This window comes from Oncorhynchus mykiss, chromosome 23 (assembly GCF_013265735.2).
Source record: "Oncorhynchus mykiss isolate Arlee chromosome 23, USDA_OmykA_1.1, whole genome shotgun sequence".
Classification (NCBI taxonomy): Eukaryota; Metazoa; Chordata; class Actinopteri; order Salmoniformes; family Salmonidae; genus Oncorhynchus; species Oncorhynchus mykiss.
In genome coordinates, this window is record NC_048587.1 from 51,827,791 (window position 1) to 51,853,030 (window position 25,240).

Genomic DNA, 25,240 nt, shown 5'->3' on the forward strand with positions numbered 1-25,240 from the left:
TTACAGTAAGTGCATTCATAGGAAGATAGCTGGGTGGGACAACCACATATCACAGTCATAGTAAGTACCTTTTTAGTTAATAGAGATTAGCCGCAAAGTCAGTGTTAGTAGGAAAAGACAAGATCAATAAACATTCCAAAACTTGATAAACAGAATTGATAAACATCAATAAATATATTTTGGGGGGGAATGTTTACTTCAGAGTATAATAGATTGGCTGATCCCTCCTGATGACCTGGAAGGAATTATTGATCTTTCCTTAACCCGTAGGAAGTCCCACCCAGTTGCCTACTCCAAAATGGTGAAAGTCTTTAATGGCGCTGCCCATGCTAAATCAAGCTCTTGGCCATTAGAGTCCTCTATCATTCTCTATGGCCGATCCAAGCCCTCCTGAGCTATACTGCTCTAGTTCCTCAGTGTAGGAAGAACCAGGCCAGAGCACTATAGATCAGATGGGCTTGCCTGGAACCAATCTAGAAAGGACAATGTGAAAAGCGGAGCCAGAACAGTACAGTTCAGGTCGGTACAATAGTGTAGAAACAATAATGTATATGAATTTACCCAATCCTTATGTGGTGCTCATTTCTATGGGATCCATGAATTTTCCTTGGCTATGAGCAATGCTCTTGACCAGGAAAGCCTCTGGGCCTCAGTTAGTGTATACAGTACTGTGTCATGGCCAGAGTGTAGCTCACCACTCTTAGTGTATACAATGCTGTGTGTTGGCTTTAGGTGTATCCCACCACCCTTAGTTATACTATGTGATAGCTTTTGGTGTATCCCACCAGGCATGGGGTGCTGGCGAAGCTCTTCCTCATGCCCATGCACTTCTCCTGACCAGGAACAGGGAGTTAGCCTTGATGGACAGGTCATGCTCCAGGGCAGCCTTGGTCTTCACCAACTTCTGCAGGGTGTTTTCTGCCTCCATCAGCCTCTCACGCAGCTTGTGGATGGTGTCCTCTATCTCCTTCACTTCTCCCACCAGTCTGGAGATTGGGATGGAAACAGGGACGGGGAACAGGGACAGAGACAAGGACAGGGACAGACAAGACAATCAGATTGAAGAAGTGGTAAACAGAGGATAAAGGAGGGAATGTAAGTGTAAAACATACTGGCTATAAAATACCTACACTTGCCCAAGCCCTACCTGTGGTGTGGGTTGTCCTGCAGAGCTCCACGTTAGGCCTACGTGTGCTCTCATCCAGTCTGGTCTGGGCCACCATTAGGGGGCACTCCTTGTCCCTCAGGGCCTTTTTCGGGCTATCTATTAGGATCTCGGTCTGGAGGATTTCCTGGAGGGTCTGCAAAGAGAAACAGGAGAAAGGTTTGTTGAGATGATCCAGGGAGTAAGGAAACAGAGTAATTTGAGTTGTTTAGGAGGAGAGCAGTTCTAGCGGTTTAGACCAGTTTAGAACCGGAACTGGTTGTAATCTGGTTATAATATGGTTGTATTTTTATTTATTTAAGCTTTATTTGACTAGGCAAACCAGTTAAAAACCAATTATAATTTTCAATGATGCCCTACTCTGGCCAAACCTGGACGATGCTGGGCCAATTGTGCACCTCCCTGTGGGACTCCCAATCATGGCCGGTTGTGATACAGCCTGGATGTGAAACAGGGTGTCTGTAGTGACGCCTCTAGCACTGAGACTCAGTGCCTTAGACCGGTGCGCCACTCGGGAGCCCCCAGTGTAATCTGGTTATAATCTATAACATTTTTAGTCACCATGGATAAAAGCAAAATCAACCCCAACTGTAACTTTAAATCAAATCAGAAGAACACTGTACTGTATACAATACCCTCCTCCTTCTCATCCCACCATCACATTATCATGTAATCTCATTCCCATGAATCACTCCACCACTCCTCAGAACCATCCCTGTCTGACTGACTGGCTGGCTGACTGGCTTAATTAAAGACTGAGTGCCTCACATCATAGCTGCTGTCAATGAATAAGACCAGAGAACTGCTGAGGTGGATAGAGCCCAGCAACCTCCAATTAGCCATTTTAACAACAATGGACTCCAGTGTCCACTACTCCACTACCCAGGGTATGTATCAGTGGAAAGTGCTGAACACAGGCAATGCAGAGATATCTATTTTTGGTGTCCCTCTTTTGAGAAGACTATTATCTTAGCAGTAAACAGAGTTTGGTGAGTTACTTTGCATGCCTGGCTTCCATAACAAGATGACAGTGCATATAAGGCCTAGACCAGTGGAGAGGGTGATCATTCCACAATACTTACATGGTCTTCGTTTGCATGTCTCTGCCCATTAAACACTGATTGTTAGCCTCAAGTAAAAGGGCACGAAATGAGTTTTATTTTTCTCCTCATTCATTAAACAGTAAAAACAATTAGATAATAATAAACATTTGTTCTCTATTGTCATAAAAGATTTCACAAAAATGTAATAAACTCTTCAATCGTTTGAGACAAGTCATAGACAGCAGCCCAAAAAATAATCAGCTATGGTATGCAGGCAGTTTAGGATGCCTTCGTTACTACCCCGTGGACCTGATGTTGAAGAACAATGATGTATAGCAAGAAACAACCAAACTGCATCTCAATGAGTTGAATGGAACTGAATGGAAAAGGAACTAGAACATGAGAGATGAACCTGATGGTCATTGGTCAGGGAACCATTAGTCACCTTAGCCAGGTGTGTTTGCAGTCTGTTCTTGGCGTTGGTGGGCTCTGACATACCGTTGGTGAAGGCCACGTTGACCGTGTTGAACTGGTTCCACATCTCGTTGGACGTGGTGTTCAGCAGGATCTCAATCTTGTCACGCAGCTTGTGGGACACCGCACGCTGGCTCTGGGAGTGAAGGATGTTGTCGTCTGTGAACTTAGACCATGAGTCGGGCAGGGAGAGGCTGGTCAAGATGGAGAATAAGTACAATAAGGCCACAGTGGTGAGGACTGGAAGGTCCTACGCCAGGAGACAGACAGGCGTAGTGGTTACGTTTGGGATTGAGTGCTTTATATTCTAAGAACATTTAACACAACACTGTCGATAGGTAGATATTCCATTCCAATCACAAAGCTGTATAAAATTAACTTCTAAACTTGTGAATGGGTAGGGCCTCTGACTCTAGAAGGGTTCAGTCTCTCAACCCCTCTTCCCTAAACTAGTGTGTGGGTACTACTCACAAAGGGTCAAGTCACGTGACCCCTCTGCCCTAAACTAGTGGGTAGGTACTACTCCCAAAGGGTCAAGTCACTCGAACCCTCTGCCCTAAACTAGTGGGTGGGTACTACTCACAAAGGGTCAAGTCACTCGACCCCTCTGCCCTAAACTAGTGTGTGGGTACTACTCACAAAGGGTCAAGTCACTCGACCACTCTACCCTAAACTAGTGGGTGGGTACTACCCTTTGTAGTAGCTGATTACATCTGACGCATTCCTGAAATGGTGACATCTCTTATCTATTATCTGAGCTGTCACCTTGTCGCTGATGTCTCTCTCCAGCTCATGCTGAACTGCTCGGTTTGACCCGAGGGAAGTACAGATGAAGGCTCTTAATTTGACCTAAATTGTCACAGCAAAATAATCCTGCAGCAAAGGGATTTGAATGTTTAGGGTTCTAGTCATGCAGATCTGCTTTAGCCGACATCCGCATATCGGTTGTAACTGCATTAGACCAGTCAAATCCACAATTGGCTCCTGGCATTATACCTAAAGTGGACATTGACACTCACTAACACGAGTGGGCGGCTGTGGCTTCATGACAAAGATCAAGAGCAGCTGCTCACTGATTTGACTCTCCAACACAGTTCCACCTCTAACACTGCCAAAACATCCGCTATGCAGCTGTCTGCTTTCGCTGGTTAATGCTTGATCTGACTGAATCTAGGCATTAGTCCATAATTTTGCTTGATCGGTGGTTAGGCTATTACCTGCACTATTCACCGTTTTTGTAATTGTTTCAGTAACTTACTGCATTAAAGGCATCACTTTGGTATTTTGGCAAAGTTTTCATACATCCACAGAATCAGATGAACTCGTGGATACCATGTTTCTGCGTCTAGTATGAATAAAGTTAGAGGTAGCTTCGTGAGCCAAAGCTAACTAGCATTAGCACAATGAATATAAGTCGATGGGTATCTGCTAGCATGCTGTGTGTGTTAGGAATGGTTGTTTCTCACTCATTAACATAGAGTTAAAGTCGGAAATTTACATACACTTAGGTTGGAGTCATTAAAACTCATTTTTCAACCACTCCACACATTTCTTGTTAATTAACAAACTGTAGTTTTTGCAAGTTGGTTAGGACATCTACTTTGTGCATGACACAAGTCATTTTTCCAACAATTGTTCACAGACAGATTATTTCACTCACGTTTACATACACTAAGTTGACTGTGCCTTTAAACAGCTTGGAAAATTCCAGAAGATTATGTCAGAAGCTTCTGATAGGCTAATTGACATAATTTGAGTCAGTTGGAGGTGTACCCGTGGATGTATTCCAAGGCCTACCTTCAAACTCAGTGCCTTTTTGCATGACATCATGAAAAAATCAAAAGAAAATTGTAGACCTCCACAAGTCTAGCTCATCCTTGGGAGCAATTTCCAAACGCCTGAAGGTACCACGTTCATCTGTACAAACAATAGTACGCAAGCACAAACACCATGGGACCACGCAGCCGTCATACCGCTCAGGAAGGAGACGCGTTCTGTCTCTTAGAGCTGAACGTACTTTGGTGCGAAAAGTGCAAATCAATCCCAGAACAACAGCAAAGGACCTTGTGAAGATGCTGGAGGAAACAGGTACAAAGGTATCTTTGTCCAAAGTAAAACGAGTCCTATATCGACATAACCTGAAATGCCACTCAGCAAGGAAGAAGTCACTGCTCCAAAACCACCATAAAAAAAGCCAGTCTACAGATTACAACTGCAGATGGGAACAAAGATCGTACTTTTTGGAGAAATATCCTTTGGTCTGATGAAACAAAAATGGCCATAATTGCCATAAAAATCATTGTTATGTTTGGAGGAAAAGGGGGATGCTTCCAAGCCGAAGAACACCCTCCCAAAAATGAAGCACGGGGGTGGCAGCATCATGTTGTGGGGGTGCTTTACTGCAGGAGAGACTGGTGCACTTCACAAAATAGACAAGATCATGAGGAAGGAAGTTAACGCTTGGTCGCAAATGGGTCTTCCAAATGGACAATGACCCCAAGCATACTTCCAAAGTTGTGGCAAAATGGCTTAAGGACAACAAAGTCAAGCTATTGGAGTGGCCAAAAAAAGCCCTGACCTTAATCCTATAGAAAATTTGTGGGCAGAACTGAAAAAGCGTGTGCGAGCAAGGAGGCCTACAAACCTGCCTCAGTTACACCAGCTCTGTCAGGAGGAATGTGCCAAAATTCAAGGGAAGCAAGTTAAACAATTTAAAGGCAATGCTACCAAATACCAATTAAGTTAATGTAAACTTCTGACCCACTGGGAATGTGATGAAATAAATAAAAGCTGAAATAAATCATTCTCTGTACTATTATTCTGACATTATTTTTTTATAGCTACTCTTTACAGTTCTCCTGGGCCATATACAGCGTTCCTCACTGAGTTCCCTGTATTCCTATCGGACCTTGTAGTTATGGCAGATAATATTGACATTTTTGGTGACTTTAATATTCATATGGAAAAGTCCACAGACTCACGCCAAAAGGCATTCGGTGCCATTATCGACTCAGTGGGTTTTGTCCAACATGTCTCCGGACTTACTTACTGCCACAGTCATACTCTGGATCTAGCTTTGTCCCGTGGAATAAATGTTGTGGATCTTAATGTTTTTCCTCATAATCCTGGACTTTTGGACCACCATTTTATTACGTTTGCAATCGCAACAAATAATCTGCTCAGACCCCAACCAAGGATCATCAAAAGTCGTGCTTTAAATTCTCGGACAACACAAAGATTCCTAGATGCCCTTCCAGACTCCCTCCACTTACCCAAGGACATCAGAGTACAAAAATCAGTTAACCACCTAACTGAGGAACTCAATTTAACCTTGCACAATATCCTAGATGCAGTCGCACCCCTAAGAATCAAAAACATTTGTCATAAGAAACTAGCTCTCTGATATACAGAAAATACCCGAGCTCTGAAGCAAGCTTCCAGAAAATCAGAACGGAAATTGCGTCACACCAAACTGGAAGTCTTCGGACTAGCATGCAGTATCGAAGAACAATCCAAAATGTATTTTTGATACTGTCACAAAGCTAACTAAAAAGCATGACTCCCCAAGAGAGGATGGCTTTCACTTCAGTAGTGATCAATTCATGAACTTCTTTGAGGAAAAGATCATGATCATTAGAAAGCAAATTACTGACTTCTCTTTAAATCTGCGTATTCCTCCAAAGCTCAGTTGTCCTGAGTCTGCACAACTCTGCCAAGACCTAGGATCAAGGGAGACACTCATGTGTTTTTGTACTATATCTCTCTTGTCACGGCCTCTAAACCTTCAAGCTGCATACTGGACCCTGTTCCACCTAAACTACTGAAAGAGCTGCTTCGTGTGCTTGGCCCTCCTATGTTGAATATAATAAAAGGCTCTCTATCCACCATATGTGTACCAAACTCACTAAACGTGTCAGTAATAATGCCTCTCTTGAAAAAGCCAAACCTTGACCCAGAAAATATAAAAACTGTCGGCCTATATCGAATCTCCCATTCCTCTCAACATTTTTAGAAAAAGCTGTTGCTCAGCAACTCACTGCCTTCTTGAAGAGAAACAATGTATACGGAACGCTTCAGTCTGGTTTTAGACCCCATCTTAGCACTGAGACTGCACTTGTGGAGATGTTAAATTACTTTTTAATGGCGTCACACAGAGGCTCTGCATCTGTCCTCGTTCTCCTAGACCTTAGTGCTGCTTTTGATACGGTCGATCACCACATTCTTTTGGAGAGATTGGAATCCCAAATTGGTCTACACGGACAAGTTCTGGCCTGGGTTCGGTCTTATCTGTCGGAAAGATATCAGTTTGTCTCTGTGGAGGGTTTGTCCTCTGACAAATCAACTGCAAATTCTGATGTTCCTCAAGGTTCCATTTTAGGACCACTATTGTTTTCACTATATATTTTACCTCTTGGTGATGTCATTCGGAAACTTAATGTTAACTTTCACTGCTATGCGGATGACGCACTACTGTACATTTCAGTGAAACATGGTGAAGCCCCAAAATTGCCCTCGCTAGAAGCATGTGTTTCAGACATAAGGAAGTGGATGGCTGCAAACGTTCTACTTTTAAACTCGGACTAAACAGAGATGCTTGTTCTAGGTCCCAAGAAACAAAGAGATCTTCTGTTGAATCTGACAATTAATCTTAATGGTTGTACAGTCGTCTCAAATAAAACTGTGAAGGACCTCGGCGTTACTCTGGACCCTGATCTCTCTTTTGAAGAACATATCAAGACCATTTCAAGGACAGCTTTTTTCCATCTACGTAACATTGTAAAAATGTCTACTGATTCTGAAAAACACCAAAAGAAAGATGCCAAGTGTCACGTTCTGACCTTAGTTTCTTTGTTTTTTCTTTTGTTTTAGTATGGTCAGGGCGTGAGTTGGGTGGGTTGTCTATGTTAGTTTGTCTATGATTTTATATTTCTGTGTTTGGCCTGGTATGGTTCTCGATCAGAGGCAGCTGTCAATCGTTGTCCCTGATTGAGAACCATATTTAGGTTGCCTGTTTTCCATTGTGTTTTGTGGGTGGTTGTTTCCTGTTTAGTGTTTTTGTTTCACCTTTCAGGACTGTTTGTTTGTTGTGTTTGTTGTTTTGTCTAGTGTTGCATATTTCAATAAATAATATGAACACTTACCACGCTGCACCTTGGTCCTCCTCTCCTTCCCCAGATTACAAGCGTTACACCAATGGTCCCTGCTCATCTGCGTGAACGTGCCTTAGGCATGCTGCAAGGAGGCATGAGGACTGCAGTTGTGGCCAGGGCAATATATTGCAATGTCCGAACTGTGAGACGCCTAAGACAGCACTACAGGGAGACAGGATGGACAGCTGATAGTCCTCGCAGTGGCAGACCATGTGTCACAACACCTGCACAGGATTGGTACCTCCGAACATCACACCTGCGGGACAGGTACAGGACGGCAACAACAACTGCCCGTGTTACACCAGGAACGCAAAATCCCTCCATCAATGCTCAGACTGTCCGCAATAGGCTGAGAGAGGCTGGACTGAGGGCTTGTAGGCCTGTTGTAAGGCAGGTCCTTACCAGACATCACCGGCAACAACGTCGCCTATGTGCATAAACCCACCGTCGCTGGACCAGACAGGACAGGCAAAAAGTGCTCTGACTAGTCGCGTTTTTGTCTCACCAGGGGTGATGGTCGGATTCACGCTAAACTTTGAAGGAATGAGCGTTGCACCGAGGCCTTTGCTCTGGAGCGGGATCGATTTGGAGGTGGAGGGTCCTTCATGGTCTGGGGCGGTGTGTCACAGCATCATCGGACTGAGCTTGTTGTCATTGCAGTAATTCTTAATGCTGTGCGTTAAAGGGAAGACATCCTCCTCCCTCATGTGGTACCCTTCCTGTAGGCTCAACCTGACATGACCCTCCAGCATGACAATGCCACCAGCCATACTGCTCATTCTGTGAGTGATTTCTTGCAAGACAGGAATGTCAGTGTTCTGCCATGACCAGCGAAGAGCCCGGATATCAATCCCATTTAGCACATCTGGGTCCTGTTGGATCAGAGGGTGAGGGCTAGGGCCCTTCCCCCCCAGACATGTCTGGGAACTTGCTGGTGCCTTGGTGAAAGAGTGGGATAACATCTCACAGCAACAACTGGCAAATCTATTGCAGTCCATGAGGAGGAGATGCACTGCAGTACTTAATGCAGCTGGTGGCCACACCAGATACTTACTGTTACTTTTTATTTTGACCCCCCCTTTGTTCAGAAACGTTATTCTATCTCTGTTAGTCACATGTCTTTGGAACTTGTTCCGTTTATGTCTCAGCTGTTGAATCTTGTTGTGTCGGTACAAATATTTACACATTTACACACCTAAAAATGAACGCAGTTGACAGTGAGAGGACATTTCTTTTTTTGCTGAGTTTATATCAGTGTCACATTATGATCTATATCAGTGTCACAGTAGGATCTGTATCAGTGTCATAGAAGGGTCTATATCAGTGTCACAGTAGGATCTATATCAATGTCACAGTAGGATCTATATCAGTGTCAGAGTAGGGATCTATATCAGTTTCACATTATGATCTATATCAGTGTCACAGTAGGGAACTATATCAGTGTCATAGTAGCATTTATATCAATGTCACAAGGAGGAATATGTAGGGCCGCAGTTGTGAATGATTTAGGTCCTTCCATTGTAGACACACTCATGTAGTTGCGTTAATGTAGCCTAACGGTGTGATGTAACAACCTCCGACTTAACCAGGCTCAGTCTTTGACTGTTTTCAGCCTAGGTGTGTGGCTTTGGCTAGGACTCACAGTTACAATTTGTATTCTGGAGAACTATTCTCATCCAACAGTCAGCCCAATACAACTCTCCTCCTCTCCCTACTAAAGACAGTACCTCATGCTGGACTGTTGTCTTAGCCCTTGGACTCCTCATTGTTTTGTCTTCCATGGCGTGAGCCTCTCACTTTTGCTCTAATGTGATTGGCTCCTCTGGGGTTCTGTGTTTCACTACAATAACACTGCATTATCGCTTTGCTTTTCCACCAGCCTGACTCAGCCCTGAATAACTGCCAACAGGATGACTGGCTGCCTTCTGTGCTCCACACCTGGGTTCAATCACTATTCAAAATCTTTCAAATACTTTGAGCATTTGCTTTAGCCCGCCTAGAGTGTCAGCTGGGCAGGGTTTGCACTTTTGGGACTTTTCTATTGGATATATTGCAACAGGCAAGATCAATTATGTCCAGATAAATTATGGTAAATAGTATTTGAACCCAGGTCTGCTGCTCTCAATCAGAAAGTTAAAAGCTATTCCCACTGAGTCACACTCCCCTAGTAATGTTGAACTAATGGGGCTTTTAAAGCCAGTGATTATGGCAGTGTATTTCCTGTACAGCATTTTCCCAACCATTGTTTTGACTGGCACAGCATTTATTGCAATTCGTTGCATTGGAAAACGTGAACTGTAGACCTAGTTTGTTATAAAATATACAGGGTATCACATGTCTGTTGTGACTGGAATGACCAGGTAAATCATGCTGCTCTACCTGTATTTTGAAAGTGAAACTCAGAATTTGCATCAAGCAAACTAGGCATTTTGCATTATATATTTGCATTAGACAAACTAACATCATGGACATTTTTATTTTTTATTTTTTTCATTTCACTTTAATTTAACAGGTAGCCTAGTTGAGTACAAGTTCTCATTTACAACTGCGACCTGGCCAAGATAAAGCAAAGCAGTTTGAAACAGACAACAACACAGAGTTACACAAGAAATAAACAAACATACAGTGAATAATACAGTAGAAAAAAGCCTATATACAGTTTGTGCAAATGAGGTAGGATAAGGGAGGTAAGGCAATGAATAGGCCATAGTGGCAAAGTAATTACAATATAGCAATTTAACACTGGAATGGTAGATGTGCAGAAGATGTGTTCAAGTAGAGATACTGGGGTGCAAAGGAGCAAGATAAATAAATAAATATAGTATGGGTTGAGGTAGTTGGATGGGCTATTTACAGATGGGCTATGTACAGGTGCAGTGATCTGTGAGCTGCTCTGACAGCTGGTGCTTAAAGCTAGTGAGGGATATATGCTTTTTGCTTTTCTTTCCAGTCATTGGCAGCAGAGAACTGGAAGGAAAGGTGGCCAAATTAGGAATTAGCTTTGGGGTGACCAGTGAGATATACCTGCTGGAGCGCGTGCTACGGGTGAGTGCTGATATGGTGACCAGTAAGCTGAGAATAAGCGGGGCTTTACCTAGCAGAGACTTGTAGATGACGTGGAGCCAGTGGGTTTGGCGGAGAGTTTGAAGCGAGGGCCATCCAACGAGAGTGTACAGGTCGCAGTGGTCGGTACTATATGGGGCTTTGGTGACAAAACGAACGGCACTGTGATAGACTGCATCCAATTTGTTGAGTAGAGTGTTGGAGGCTATTTTGTAAATGATATCGCCAAAGTCAAGGATCGGTAGGATGGTCAGTTTTACGAGGGTATGTTTGGCAGCATGAGTGAAAGATACTTTGTTGCGAAATAGGAAGCCGATTCTACATTTAATTTTGGATTGGAGATGCCTTATGTGAGTCTGTAAGGCGAGTTTACAGTCTAACCAGACACCCAGGTATTTGTAGTTGTCCACATATTCTAATGGGTCTAGCGTGCTAGGATTAAGATAGTGTGCTACTCTGTGCCTTCTAGTCTTTCCTGACCTGCTCTTGGCTCACCTACAGCCCTCCTTTAAGGAAGGCTGTCCAGTGTGTTGCAGGTTAATACTATCTACTGTAGTTTAACTACAGTTTTTCTTAGGGGGGGGGGGGGGGTCTCAAGGTCAACACATTCTGTTTACACAGTGTAACTACTATAGCCTGGTTAAACCGGGACTGAGCGCTACCTGGCCTCACCGTAAGCGCAGCGTTCAATCTGGTTCAACCAGACTAGGGTCTCCCAAACAGGGAGGTTTAGATTTAGAACAGAATGAATGCCATTATATAGCTTCACTCCCGGCCCGTGTTGGCCTCCCTTCAGTAGCACCAATTAACATGGAGCCAGGTTTAAAAAGGCCACCGCTGCTGCATGCTTCAGCCTCCCATCCTGACATCCTCCCGACATGACCTCACTCTCTATAAAGATGAACCATGAAATACATGAAAAGGATTCAGCCAATCAGCCCCCTATGAAATACCTCCCGAGGATAGAGTTCTGTTCTGAACGTCTTCTGGAAAAGCACTGTCCTCAACCTAGAACGTGAGTGGAACGTGAGTGGAACGTTATAGGGGCCTATATATATATATATATATATATATATATATATATATATATATATATATATATATATACTGTACCCTGCTCAAAAAAATAAAGGGAACACTTAAACAGCACAATGTAACTCCAAGTCAATCACACTTCTGTGAAATCAAACTGTCCACTTAGGAAGCAACACTGATTGACAATACATTTCACATCCTGTTGTGCAAATGGAATAGACAACAGGTGGAAATTATAGGCAATTAGCAAGACACCCCCAATAAAAGAGTGGTTCTGCAGGTGGTGACCACAGACTACTCCTCAGTTCTTATGCTTCCTGGCTGATGTTTTGGTCACTTTTGAATGCTGGCGGTGCTTTCACTCTAGTGGTACCATGAGATGGAGTCTACAACCCACACAAGTGGCTCAGGTAGTGCAGCTCATCCAGGATGGAACATCAATGCGAGCTGTGGCAAGAAGGTTTGCTGTGTCTGTCAGCGTAGTGTCCAGAGCATGGAGGCGCTACCAGGAGACAGGCCAGTACATCAGGAGACATGGAGGCCGTAGGAGGGCAGCAACCCAGCAGCAGGAACGCTACCTCCGCCTTTGTGCAAGGAGGAGCAGGAGGAGCACTGCCAGAGCCCTGCAAAATGACCTCAAGCAGGCCACAAATGTGCATGTGTCTGCTCAAACAGAAACAGACTCCATGAGGGTGGTATGAGGGCCCGACGTCCACAGGTGGGGGTTGTACAGCCCAACACCGTGCAGAACGTTTGGCATTTGCCAGAGAACACCAAGATTGGCAAATTCGTCACTGGCGCCCTGTGCTCTTCAAAGATGAAAGCAGGTTCACACTGAACACATGTGACAGACGTGACAGTCTGGAGACGCCGTGGAGAACGGTCTGCTGCCTGCAACATCCTCCAGCATGACTGGTTTGGCGGTGGCTCAGTCATGGTGTGGGGTGGCATTTTTTGTGCTCGCCAGAGGTAGCCTGACTGCCATTAGGTACCGAGATGAGATCCTCAGACCCCTTGTGAGACCACATGCTGATGCAGTTGGCCCTGGGTTCCTCCCAATGCAAGACAATGCTACACCTCATGTGGCTGGAGTGTGTCAACAGTTCCTGCAAGAGGAAGGCATTGATGCTATGGACTGGCCAGCCCGTTTCCCAGACCTGAATCCAATTGAGCACATCTTGGACATCATGTCTCGCTCCATCCACCAACACCACGTTGCACCACAGACTGTCCAGGAGTTGGCGGATGCTTTAGTCCAGGTCTGGGAGGAGATCCCTCAGGAGACCATCCACCACCTCATCAGGAGCATGCCCAGGCGTTGTAGGGAGGTCATACAGGCACGTGGAGGCCACACACACTACTTAGCCTCATTTTGACTTGTTTTAAGGACATTACATCAAAGTTGGATCAGCTTGTAGTGTGGTTTTCCACTTTAATTTTGAGTGTGACTTCAAATCCAGACTTCCATGGGTTGATACATTTGATTTCCATTGATAATATTTGTGTGATTTTGTTGTCAGCACATTCAACTATGTAAAGAAAAAAGTATTTAATAATTCATTCATTCAGATCTAGGATGTGTTATTTTAGTGTTCCCTTAATTTTTTTGAGCAGTGTATATATATATATATATATATATATATATATATATCTATATATATATACACTCCCGCCCTGTGCACCACACCACGAGGGTCTGTTGTGAACTACTACAAACTAGGAATGTCTGAGGTGTGCAAACAGACTCCCAATCACTTAGAGCAGGGGTGCTAAACTCATTCCACAGAGTGTCTGCGGTTTTGTTTTTTTCCCCTTTTAATTAAGACCCAGGCAACCACCTGAGGGAAGTTACTTATTAATTAGTGACCTTAATTCATCAATCAAGTACTAGGGTGGAGCAAAAACCCACAGACACTCGGCTCTCCTTGAATTGAGTTTTACACGTTACTTAGAGTATTCATTTTAAAGGGGTTTAACTTGTTTTAGAGTGGGAACAGATGAGGTCATATAGAACAGAAGAGGTCATGTTGAACAGATATAGAACAGAATAGGTCACATAGAACAGATGTAGAACAGATCAGGTTATATAGAACAGATGAGGTCATATAGAACATATGGGGTCATATACAACAGATATAGAACAGATGCGGTCATATAGAAGGGATGATGTCATATAGTACAGATATAGAACAGATGAGGTCATATAGAACAGATGAGGTCATATAGAACAGATTAGGTCATGTATAACATATGATGTCATATAGAATAGATATAGAACAGATGAGGTCATATAGAACAGATGAGGTCATATAGAACAGATGTAGAACAGATCAGGTTATATAGAACAGATGAGGTCATATAGAACAGAAGGTGTCATATACAACAGATATAGAACAGATGAGGTCATATAGAACAGATAAAGAACAGATGAGGTCATAAAGAACAGATAAGGTCATATAGAACAGATGAGGTCATATAGGACAAGTCCATAAGTCCAACTTAAAAATGAAGCCACATTATTGGGATCAACATCAACAATCACAACACTGTCTGTATCCCCATGGGGACCATCTCAGTAATATTCGATCTCTGTCTCTGTCTTCAGTACCAGTTCTTGCAGTACTGGGACTATGAGAATGAAACTAGACACGTAAACCGATTTGGTATCCAGAGAAATCCTGAAATAGAATCATAACACAACGTGGTGGAGGGAGCCAGGGAGGCCTGAGCGGTGTGTGCTGGAGAGAGCCAGGGAGGCCTGAGCAGGGTGTGGTGGAGGGAGCCAGGGAGGCCTGAGCGGGGTGTGGTGGAGGGAGCCAGGGAGGCCTGAGCGGGGTGTGGTGGAGGGAGCCAGGGAGGCCTGAGCTGGGCGTGGTGGAGGGAGCCAGGGATGCCTGAGCAGGGCGTGGTGGAGGGAGCCAGGGAGGCCTGAAAGGGGCATGGTGGAGGGAGCCAGGGAGGCCTGAGCTGGGCGTGGTGGAGGGAGCCAGGGAGGCCTGAGCGGGGCGTGGTGGAGGGAGCCAGGGAGGCCTGAGCGGGGCGTGGTGAAGGGAGCCAGGGAGGCCTTACTGGATTTGTTTCACTGGGCCCTGCCAGTACCTGATGAGTATGAGACCTGATACTTGACATCGTGTGGCATTTGGAGAGAGAGGAGAGATGGGCGCCAGCACGGAACCTAAAACCAGCACTCTTGGGTGACTACAGTCACGGCACGCAGGGGCTTGAATTTCAGAGTTCCGTCGGTCAGCCAGTGTGTGTGACAGTGTGAGAGTAACCTGGGGTGACTGGGACTACACAAACACATTAGGGAAAGGAGTTGGACAGTCTTACACGCACACAAACACACAACACACTGCCTCAGTTTAAGCCTTGCCAAACCCTTCACCACTCCATCCTACAGCCCAAAACATGTCACACGCTTATCAGGTAAGAATAGACCGGGGCAGAATCAGGATGTTTGATTCGTTCTCTAAACACTGTTGAGCTCCATTGAAAACACACTCAGGTCTGTTGTCTCTCTGACTGCTATGTTTTCACTCCTCTCTCCGTTGTGTAGCTTCAGACTGGTGTTTCCTGCTTGGCTACATGAGTGGCTGACTATCAGAGCTTCCTCAGACCAACACTTACATATCAGTTGGCCTGGACCCTCCCACTGCCACCATTGTAAGGAAATCAATCTACTCTCATGAATTGTGCATGGGGCTGCCTTTAAAGAGTGCTGTCACACCTGGAAGGAGAACAGGAGAGGAAGTGAGCTGGTAAATCTGTTGACACTATAGGAGCTCCCCTGCCAAGCAGATGGTGTGGCCCTGCAGGGGAAGTAAGAGGACCTCTCTGGGCTCATCTGAGGACCTAACCTGTGTCTTAAATGGCACCCTATTCCCTATGTACACAGAAAAATCAACACAGTGTTAAAAGTAACACTGTTACAGGGTGTATAAAGGTCCACACTTTCAGTGTTAAGCTTTTACTACAGTGGGCTAAATCAGGGTCACACAGAGTGATTCTTGGTGGTCTTACACAAATCTACTTTAAAACAAAAGTATACATCTCACACACATGGTTATGGGCTTACAAAAAAGATGACACCATTGTCATATATATAGACATTTTGAGTTTGCATCCAGGTATTACACTTCATAGACATCACAGAAGACTGAAATATAACAATTATAACAACCTTTGACATAGAAAATATTGTTTATTTAACTAGGCAAGTCAGTTACGAACAAATTCTTATTTACAATGACAGCCTAGGAACAGTGGGTTAACTACCTTATTCAGGGGCAGAACGACAGATTTTTGCCTTGTCAGCTCAGGGATTCGATCTAGCAACCTTTCGGTTACTGGCCTAACACTCTAGCCACTGGGCTACTTGCCACCCCACTATTGTATAAGAGCATCAGAAACAACTTACTAATATGGAGAAAGCTACTGTATCCTGTACTATACTGTAAAAGCCTTAGTCTGACTTTGTTCTGTAAACAGAGGGACAATCATTTCCCTTGGATATTTTATCTCAGCAAGCTGTAACCATCAGGGATGGTCTGCCCGCTTGCAATAGCCCAGCTACGTTGTGAAATGACCTTGATTTGATAAGTGGGTGATAGTATTTGGTGACTACAGTCCTCTGGTATGGTTATTGTTTTAACTTCTGGTCTACTGCAGAGGGTTTTGTGAGAACTTATTATTAAGAGATACAAAGAATGTTGTAAATCTTGTCTCTTTGGTTTCCATTGTCTATCAGGTCGGTTACAAACACAATATCCACATTTCCCATGTCTCTTCATGATAAAACACAATAGAGACATCTGTGTTATGTGAGACACTATGGCACGTGTGTGTCTGTGTGACTTCATGGCAGTTCATGTGTGGTTGCATCTTAGTGTTTTTGCCTCCATGTGATGTTGGTGTCTTTTGGAGGGCCTGGAGGAAAAGGCCTTGGAGGCACGGGGTGCTCAGCTCTACATCAGATCAGAGGAAATACGGAGCAGAGCAGAGAGACAGCAGACAGACAGACAGCAGTTTATGTTTTGTGACAGTTTCAACACATTCATTAAACAATGGAAAAAGTATTATTGATTTATTTTTAAATACATTTCACATACATGGCACTTTTTTTTCCATACAAATGAAATCAAACTTTATTTGTCACGTGCCGAATATAACAGGTAGACCTTACCATGAACTTTACATATAAGCCCTTAACCAACAATGCTGTTCAAGAAAGAGTTAGTAAACTAAAGTAAAAACATAATAAGGTATACAATAACAATAGCACAATAAAATAACAATAGCGAGGCTATATACAGGGGGTACTGGTACTGAGTCAGTGTGCAGGGGTACAGGTTAGTCGAGGTAATTTGTACATGTAGGTAGGGTTAAAGTGACTATGCATAGATAATAAACAGTGAGCAGCAGCAGTGTAAAAACAAAGGGGGGGATCAATGTAAGTAGTCCAGGTGGCCATTTGATGAATTGTTCATCAGTCTTATGGCTTGAGGGTTGAGGCTGTTAAGTAGCCTTTTGGACATGGACTTGGTGCTCCGGTACCACTTGCAGTGTGGTAGCAGAGAGAACAGTCTATGACTTGGGTGACTGGAGTCGTTGCCAATTTTTTGGGGCTTTCCTCTGACACCGCCTAGTAATACCATGACAAAAATATATTTCAGTAAACACACCACACACTGTATGGTCTCTACTACCAGAGAGACTGGTACAGTGGTACATTTAATTTGATTCTATAACCATCTTAAAGATGTCCTTACTTCCATGTATTGTGTGTTGGGTGCAGGCCTTTGGACACCTCTCCCTAACCCCACTGTTAAATCTTTCATTGCCCCTTTAATATGACTGAAATGGTTTGTGTTCTTGGGTGGTGGCCCGGGGAAGATAGGATAATCAACTCCAGGTTTTGGCACCTGCCTGGTCTCTAGAGTGTGCAAATCATTATCCTCCTACTTCCTTCCTTCCTCTTCAGGAAGAGGACATCATTCACACCCAAACTTTTCCCCCATTCATTTGTAGTCGGTCAGCCAGACACTGAGATAGGTCTGACTGTTACAGATGGTTCAAGGGAGAAGAAGACAGAGAGAGGTAATAGCCGTCAGACACATCAACAGACACCTTTTCTTTTGATAAATTAATACATCTGGATAGGGCTGTTACGGTGAACATATTAGTAATTACTAACAATTGGATACCTCGAAATTGGGGAGAAAAAGGGGTAACATTTTTTTTAAGTTTTTTTTTTAAAGAAAAAAGAGGCGGTTCCCATAAGGTTTCTATAGGCTAGGCCTACTATATTTATTTCTCTACTGTCTTAATATTACGTTTTTTTCAATCGCTAGGACCCATTTCTCAATACTTAGGACAGATTGCAGCTGTTGGGGATCTGCTCTGCTCTGACTCCAGCACACCTGTCTCCGCCCACACAATCTGAGGGAGAGGGAGAGGGAGAGGGAGAGGGGGAGAGAGAGAGAGAGAGGGAGAGGGAGAGGGAGAGGGAGAGGGAGAGAGTACTGGGGGAGTGGTGGCAGGTCAAGGAGACACAGGATGAGCAGAAGAGGGCGTTGCAGGAGCAGATGTGACAGTGTCGCCCGACCAGGCTTTTCTGGGTGTGCGGTATAAAAATACCGCAAGAAGAAGGGGTCCAGAATGTGACGGCGGGGTACCAAGCAGCGCTCCTCAGGCCCGTATCTTTCCCAATCTGCCAGGTACTGCCAGCCACGACCCTGACGGTGCACGTCCAAAAGCTGCTTCACAGTATAGGCAAGATGGTCATTGATGATCCGAGGGGGTGTAGGAGCTGCTGCAGGAGGAGACAGGGGACTGGAGCAGACAGGTTTAAAGAAACAATCTTTGTCCAGTTCGAGGTGAGTAATTGCTGTGTGTGATATCCATTTCCTTTTCGGTCATAAGAGACGGTAGCAGCAACATTATGTACAAAATAAGTTACAAACATCGCGAAAAAACTAACATAATAGCACAGTTAGTTAGGAGCCTGTAAATCGGCAGCTATCACCTCCGGCGCCATTATTATGTAGTGGCTTACTTTCAGTGGCTATGCGTGGAAGCTGGGAGATGCTAAATGTGTTCAAGTTAATTAACGATCAATTACCTTGAGACAAAATGTCATGACCGCCACAGCCTTAGTCCTACCAGCCCTACTCCTACCAGCCCCAGCCCTAGTTCTAACAACCACAGCCCTTGTCCTACCAGCCACAGCCCTACTCCTACCAGCCCCAGCCCTAGTTCTACCAGCCCAAGCCCTAGTCCTACCAGCCCCAGCCCTAGTCCTACCAGCCACAGCCCTACTCCTACCAGCCCCAGCCCTAGTTCTACCAGTCCCAGCCCTAGTCCTACCAGCTCCAGCCCTACTCCTATCAGCCCCAGCCCTATTCCTCCTACCAGCCACAGCCCTACCAGCCACAGCCTTAGTCCTACCAGCCACAGCCCTAGTCCTACACAGCCCTACCAGCCACAGCCCTAGTCCTACCAGCCACAACCCTACCAGCCACAGCCCTAGTCCTACCAGCCACAGCCCTACCAGCCCCAGCCCTACTCCTACCAGCCACAACCCTACTCCTACCAGCCACAGCCCTACCAGCCACAGCCCTACCAGCCACAGCCCTACCAGCCACAGCCCTAGTCCTACCAGCCACAACCCTACTCCTACCAGCCACAGCCCTACCAGCCACAGCCCTACCAGCCACAGCCCTAGTCCTAACAGCCACAAACCTATATCTGGAATGGTGCTTATTCAGCGGTTTCATTCCAGATGCCACTACTGCGTACACACACACATTTTGTTTTTCTATCCTTGTGGGATTGATTTTCATTCAAAATCCTATTTCCCTAACCTTAACCCTTACCCTAACCCTAACCCTAATTCTAAGTCTAACCCTAATTGTAACACTAATCCTAAGCTTTGTCCACATGGGGATGTTGGACATTTTCCCTTGTGGACACACACACACTCACCACCTTCTTGCGTGCGGGTGGGCTTCTTCTTCGCCCTGCCATAACCCTAATCGTCGTAAATGAACTCCAGCTCACTGATCACTCCCTGAAGCATAACCTTCCATTCTTAAGTGAGGCATGTTTCAGTTTCCCCATCCCTCCCCCACTCCCTCCCTCACCCTCCCTCAATGAAATGGCACCGAATCGCTTAGAGCTGGATTAGTCTGAAGATGGGCGAGGTAAGGGAGCAAAGGTGAAAGGGGAAGAAGTTGAATGAGAGGGGAGGTAGGGAGGCAAGGTGGCTTAGGCTGGATCTAGTGCAGGGGTGTGTGTAGGGAGGCACCAGGGTCAGAGTCAGGGTCAGGGTGGACTGACTGTGTCCCCCTAGCCTAGTTCTCTGCCCGGCAGTGACCAGGCTCCCAAAGTGGAGTGGGACGTGGAACACGAGGATATGAATGTAGGGCTTTGTCCAGCACACGGTCATCACATTCCACTGGAGCCACTGTGTGTGTGGACTCAGAGCGCAGCAGAGCGGAGGAGAGGAGAGGGCTGGACTAGCCAGGCTGGGCACAGAGCCACAATGTAGCACCAGGGATCCAGCCAGGGTCTCTCCGGTCATCTGTCCCCAAAACACATACTGTAGCTACATCACAGGCATCTGACATATCAGACATAGTCTGTTTTGGAAACAACTCTTAGTTATGAGGGAATAGTTCTCAAAAGAGAAGTGAGTTTAGCGCTGTGGAAAAGTGAATTCAGAACTATGGTAAAGTTTTGTGAATAAGGGCCCATTCGGAACAGCTATCTTGGAGTCAAAGGCCCTACTGCAATATTGTTGATATTTACAGAGTGCCATGCTGAGAAACATGAACCCTGCTTGCCTCTTTGGGTCTGATGCGCTCACAATTAATGTGATTTAGAATAGGACAGCGCACCCATAGGTCAGTATGTGGCAGTACATCGCAGTGCTGTTGAATGATGTGTGGTGTGGTGGGTTACAGTGTGGAGTAATAAAGTTCTGGCTCTGGCTCTCTCTGTTAGGCTTCTGATGTAGCTACATATATCCGAAGAGTGGAATTCAGAATGAAGGAGTGATACAGTGGTCAGTATGTTTCATCTCTTGGATGGCTGTGTGAAAACATGCTTTCCCCATATCAAACTAATTTGTTGTTTTACAGACACCTCCACATTTTGCCCACACTCTCTTCTTGTATGATGTTTTGTGGAAATACAATAACATTATATTTGATATATCCCTTCAATATTAAACACACTTTTGTATGAGCTGATATAATGGCTGTGGTCATTTCTGGACAAACAAGCAGTTTTATGATGCCCTGTGCTTGACTCAGTAGGATCAAACCATCAAACCATGCATGGGGGTGTTCGTGGAACACAGACATTTTACCCCAAATTTAAGAAAACTGCTTTGTGACAGCACATCATGAAGGAACAAGGCAGGGCAAGTGAAAGTCTGAGTCCCAAATGGCACCCTATTCCAATTATAGTGCACATATACAGTACCAGTCAAAAGTTTGAACACACCTAATCATTCGAGGGTTTTTCTTTAATTGTAATATTTTCTACATTGTAGAATAATAGTGAAGACATCAGAACTATGAAAGAACACATGTGGAATCATGTAGTAACCAAAAAAGTGTTAAGCAAATTAAAATATAGTTTATATTTGAGATTCTTCAAAGTAGCCACCCTTTTCCTTGATGACAGCTTTGCACACTCTTGGCATTCTCTCAACCAGCTTCATCAGCTAGTCACCTGGAATGCATTTCAATTAACAGGTGTCCCTTGTTAATTTGTGGAATTTCTTTCTTTCATAATGTGATTGAGCCAATCAGTTGTGTTGTGACAGGGTATGGGGAAGTATTCAGAAAATAGCCCTATTTGATAAAAGACCAAGTCCATAGTATGGCAAGAACAGCTCAAATAAGCAAAGAGAAACAACAGTCTATCACTACTTTGAGACATGAGTCAATGCAAAAATGTCAAGAACTTTGCAGTCACAAAAACCATCAAGCGCTATGATGAAACTAGCTCTTATGAGGACCGCCACTGGAAAGGAAGACCCAGAGTTGCCTCGGCTGCAGAGGAAAAGTTCATTAGAGTTAACTGCACCTCAGATTTCAGCCCAAATAAATACTTCACAGAATTAAAGTAACACACATCTCAACGTCAAGGGGAAACTTTTTGAATCAGGGCTTCATGGTCGAATTGCTGCAAAGAAACCACTACTAAAGGACACCAATAAGAAGAGGAGACTTGCTTGGGCCCATTGACACGAGCAATGGACATTAGATCGATGGAAATCTGTCAGTTGGTCTGATGAGTCCAAATTTGCGATTTTTGTCTTTTTGAGACACTAAGTAGGTGAAGGGATGATCTCCAGATGTGTGGTTCCCACCGTGAAGCATGGAGGAGGACGTGTTATGGTGTGGGGGTGCTTTGCTGGTGAAACTGTCAGTGAATGGTTATGCTTAACAAGCATGGCTACCACAACATTCTGCAGCGATATGCCATCCCAACTGGTTTGCGCTTAGTGGTACTATAATTTGTTTTTCAAAAGGACAATGATCCAAAAGCACACCTACAGGCTGTGTAAGGGCTATATGACCAAGAAGGAGAGTGATGGAGTGCTGCATCAGATGACCTGGCCTCCACAGTCATCCAACCTCAACCCAATTAAGATGGACAAAGGGTGGCTACTTTAAAGAATCTAAAACACAAAATATATTTTGATTTGTTTAATAGTTTTTTGGTTACTACATGATTCCATTTGACATATAGTGTGTGCCCAATGGGCCCTGGTCAAAAGTAGTACACCAAAGAGGGAATAGGGTGCATTTGGCATAGGGACAATGAGTCAGGGTTCTAGAAGCCCCTGATCTGATGTTTGTATTGTGACTCATAATCATGGAAGTCATCGTCAGCCAGAAGAATATCTTCCGACTTCGTCATGAGGAAATTATAATTTTTTTCTCCAGAAGGGCGAGGGGATTGCAGGGCGTCCCTGACAAAAAAACAAATAAAGAGAGGAAGGAAAGGGGTAAATCACTGTCTCTGCCTCTCTCTCTCTCTGCCTCTCTCTGTCTATGCCTCTCTCTCTATGCCTCTCTGTCCCTCGCTCTCTGTCTCTCTGTCTCGCTCACTCTGCTCCCCCATTTTTCAATTGCTTGTTAAGTGTTACATTTGCAAATTTCCCTCTGTCCACTTTAAAGCCAGAGAGAGTCAGACCATGTCCATCCATACATTGAGGTGTCTATCAGAAATTGGGCTGGACTGGGGCTGGGTCTGTATGGCTGCTGCTACTGGGGCTGGACTGGAGCTGTCAGGGGTGGACTGGGGATGCATGGTTGCTGCTGTCGGGGCTGGACTGGGGCTGAATGGCAGCTGCTGTTGGGGCTGGACTGGGGCTGTATGGCTGCTGCTATTGGGGCTGGACTGGGGCTGTATGGCTGCTGCTACTGGGGTTGGACTGGGGCTGTATGGCTGCTGCTGTTGGGGCTGGACTGGGGCTGTAAGGCTGCTGCTGTTGGGGCTGGACCTGGCCTGGACTGGGGCTGTATGGCTGCTGCTGTTGGGGCTGGACTGGGGCTGTATGGCTGCTGCTACTGGGGCTGGACTGAGGCTGTAAGGCTGCTGCTACTGGGGCTGGACTGGGGCTGTATGGCTGCTGCTACTGGGGCTGGACTGGGGCTGTATGACTGCTGCTACTGGGGCTGGACTGGGGCTGTAAGGCTGCTGCTGTTGGGGCTGGACTGGGGCCGTATGGCTGCTGCTACTGGGGCTGGACTGGGGCTGTCAGGGGTGGACTGGGGCTGTTAGGATGCTGCTGTCGGGGCTGGAATGGGGCTGGACTGGGGCTGAATGGCTGCTGCTGTTGGGGCTGGACTGGGGCTGTATGGCTGCTGCACCTGGGGCTGGACTGGGGCTGTATGGCTGCTGCTACTGGGGCTGGACTGGGGCTGTATGGCTACTGCTGTTGGGGCTAGACTGGGGCTGGACTGGGGCTGTATGGCTGCTGCTGTTGGGGCTAGACTGGGGCTGGACTGGGGATGTAAGGCTGCTGCTGTTGGAGCCAGACTGGGGCTGTAAGGCTGCTGCTGTTGGGGCTGGACTGGGGCTGTATGGCTGCTGCTGTTGGGGCTAGACTGGGGCTGGACTGGGGCTGTAAGGCTGCTGCTACTGGGGCTGGACTGAGGCTGTATGGCTGCTGCTGATGGGGCTGGACTGGGGCTGTAAGGCTGCTGCTACTGGGGCTGGACTGGGGCTGTATGGCTGCTACTACTGGGGCTGGACTGGGGCTGTTTGGCTTCTGCTGTTGGGGCTGGACTGGGACTGTATGACTGCTGCTACTGGGGCTGAGCTGGGGCTGTAAGGCTGCTGCTGTTGGGGCTGGACTGGGGTCGTATTGCTGCTGCTACTGGGGCTGGACTGGGGCTGTCAGGGGTGGACTGGGGCTGTTAGGATGCTGCTGTCGGGGCTGGACTGGGGCTGGACTGGGGCTGTATGGCTGCTGCTGTTGGGGCTGGACTGGGGCTGTATGGCTGCTGCTACTGGGGCTGGACTGGGGCTGTATGGCTGCTGCTACTGGGGCTGGACTGGGGCTGTATGGCTACTGCTTTTGGGGCTAGACTGGGGCTGGACTGGGGCTGTAAGGCTGCTGCTGTTGGGGCTGGACTGGGGCTGGACTGGGGCTGTATGGCTGCTGCTGTTGGGGCTAGACTGGGGCTGGACTGGGGCTGTAAGGCTGCTGCTACTGGGGCTGGACTGGGGCTGTATGGCTGCTGCTATTGGGGCTGGACTGGGGCTGTATGGCTACTGCTACTGGGGCTGGACTGGGGCTGTATGACTGCTGCTGTTGGGGCTGGACTGGGGCTGTAATGCTGCTGCTGTTGGGGCTGGACTGGGGCTGTATGGCTGCTGCTGTTGTGGCTGGACTGGGGCTGTATGGCTGCTGCAGTTTGGGCTGGACTGGGGCTGTAATGCTGCTGCTGTTGGGGCTGGACTGGGGCTGTATTGCTGCTGCTGTTGGGGCTGGACTGGGGCTGTATGGCTGCTGCTGTTGGGGCTGGACTGGGGCTGTATGGCTGCTGCTACTGGGGCTGGACTGGGGCTGTATGGCTGCTGCTCCTGTGGCTGGACTGGGGCTGTAAGGCTGCTGCTGTTGGGGCTGGACTGGGGCTGTATGGCTGCTGCAGTTTGGGCTGGACTGGGGCTGTAATGCTGCTGCTGTTGGGGCTGGACTGGGGCTGTATGGCTGCTGCTGTTGGGGCTGGACTGGGGCTGTATGGCTGCTGCTGTTGGGGCTGGACTGGGGCTATATGGCTGCT

At 46.2% G+C, this 25,240-nt stretch overlaps 1 pseudogene; it reads right to left on the bottom strand.

The window, feature by feature from the left end:
• Positions 1–752: 752 nt before the first annotated feature.
• Positions 753–15,059, bottom strand: LOC110503030 (annotated as a pseudogene).
• Between the last annotated feature and the right edge of the window lie 10,181 nt (positions 15,060–25,240).